The sequence below is a fragment of the Gavialis gangeticus genome, unplaced genomic scaffold, assembly GCF_001723915.1.
Source record: "Gavialis gangeticus isolate Ggan-Ray unplaced genomic scaffold, GavGan_comp1, whole genome shotgun sequence".
In the NCBI taxonomy this organism is placed as follows: Eukaryota; Metazoa; Chordata; order Crocodylia; family Gavialidae; genus Gavialis; species Gavialis gangeticus.
This window is the reverse complement of record NW_017728992.1, coordinates 118,502,856-118,504,663: the sequence shown is the minus strand read 5'-3', so window position 1 is coordinate 118,504,663 and position 1,808 is coordinate 118,502,856. Positions and strand designations below refer to the sequence as shown.

General features: G+C 36.1%; 1 protein-coding gene across 1 annotated transcript in view; it reads right to left on the bottom strand.

The window, feature by feature from the left end:
* Positions 1-1,808, bottom strand: part of LOC109298725 (lipoxygenase homology domain-containing protein 1-like) — a 182,523-nt gene that overhangs the window by 49,624 nt on the left and 131,091 nt on the right. The gene's annotated exons all lie outside the window — the stretch shown is intronic.

Below are 1,808 nucleotides of genomic sequence, written 5' to 3'. Positions count from 1 at the left end.
CCCCCCCCCCCCCAAAAAAAAAATTAACCCAACAATTTAAGGAAGTTCTGAGGGAAAAAAAAGAAAATATGTAATCAAGCATATTTCTACTGTATGCATTACATGATCCTGAGTAGTGTTAATGAATTTAGTACATCTCCTGGAGATACTGTTTGAAAGCAAAAGGGATGGCAATGAGCAAAGAAAATACTAGTCTGAATTTTAGAAAAAAAATAAATGTGGAAATGATGAGAGCGTATTTTCAGCAAAAAAAGTCTCATTACCTCCATTATTTAAAGTTAAACTGGACAAAGCATTTGCAAATATACTGTAGAAAGTAATCCCACTTTGACTGAGAGATGAAAAAGGTCTAATCTTTCATTTCTATATGACATAACTCACTACCTTTGAAAAAAAATGTCCAAATTCTTTACCCACTAAGCTCAGCTGTCTTTAGTTAGCAATGCTCACGGGTATGTGGTAGCATTATTTCAGCCTTCAAAGTGCTCTTATATTTTTCATGATATGACAGAAACATTTACAAGATTAAAAAAATGAAATATAGACTAAGATATAAAGTTAAAATATTTTTTCTTTCATAGTGATATCTATGTGTCTGCAGAGATTGTTGAACGTCAGACCTCATTTACTGTGCTTTGTGTCTTCAAGAAGTAAAAGTAGGAAGAATAAAAATGGTGCTGTCTTTTGACTATTGCACTCTCTATAAATAAGACATCTACTACAATTTATTTTTTATACGATATGTTATATTAAAGGGATTTCAGGCAGTTTATTCCAAAACATAAATGGAATTATTTTTCAGTGCTCCTGATTATAAAAATGAGGGAGATCCCAATTTTGAATCCTATTATGTGATATAAAACAGTGGAATGACTAAGCTCCAGACATCTATCTATGTTGTAATAGAAATGCTGAGACCTCTGGGAAGTCCTGTCTTGTATAGTTTAAATAAAAAAACGTTAGAAACATAGAAATTACCATACTGGTTCAACCGGTGGTCTAATTAAACTAGTATTTTCTGTTTCTGTTATTACCCTATCCTAGATGTATATATTCTGAAATAAGTATTCCTGTTGCAGAATAGCCCATGGCACGTCTACAAATGTGCTTTAGTGTACATTAGCCTTTTTTAATGCACTTTGAACCATCACTTTACAAGCATGCTCTTTAGTTAATGCACATTAAGACAGGCTAATATATATTTTCCTAGTACCTGACAGTGAAAGGCATCAACACATGTGCTCCAGGGGATGAGGGTCTGGGGGGCACTTTACTTAGAGTGGCTCTGACAGCTGCTCTAATTAAAGCACCCAGAGCATCTCATGTATTAGTATCCCCACACTTCAAATTGGTGGCAGGAATGCTTTATCTAAAGCTCACTGATTGAGTCTGCAAAGTGTGGTAATTACTGTGCTCCAGCCAACTTCTGCATCTCATGTATCAGTGTCCCTGTGCTTCAAAATGGCAGTGGGGATGCTTTATCTAAAGTGTGTTGGACAAATTTTAGATAAAGTGTCCCCTGTTGCCATTTTGAAGTGTGGGAACACTGATACACGAGGCATGGAGGCTGGCTGGAGCGTAGTAATTACCATGCTTCAGAAGACTCGACTCTTTGAGTCTGCTCCAACATGCTGTAATTACAGTGCATTGGAGCAGCTTCTGCACTTGTGTATAGGTACCCAATGGTACTAGATTTAATACGCATTAACTAAAGTGTGTTAACACATGTGTAGATGTGCCCAGGTAAATGTCTTTTTAAGTCCAGGAAGCCAGTGCTTCACTTATTCTCTGAAGTAGGAAAGTTTATA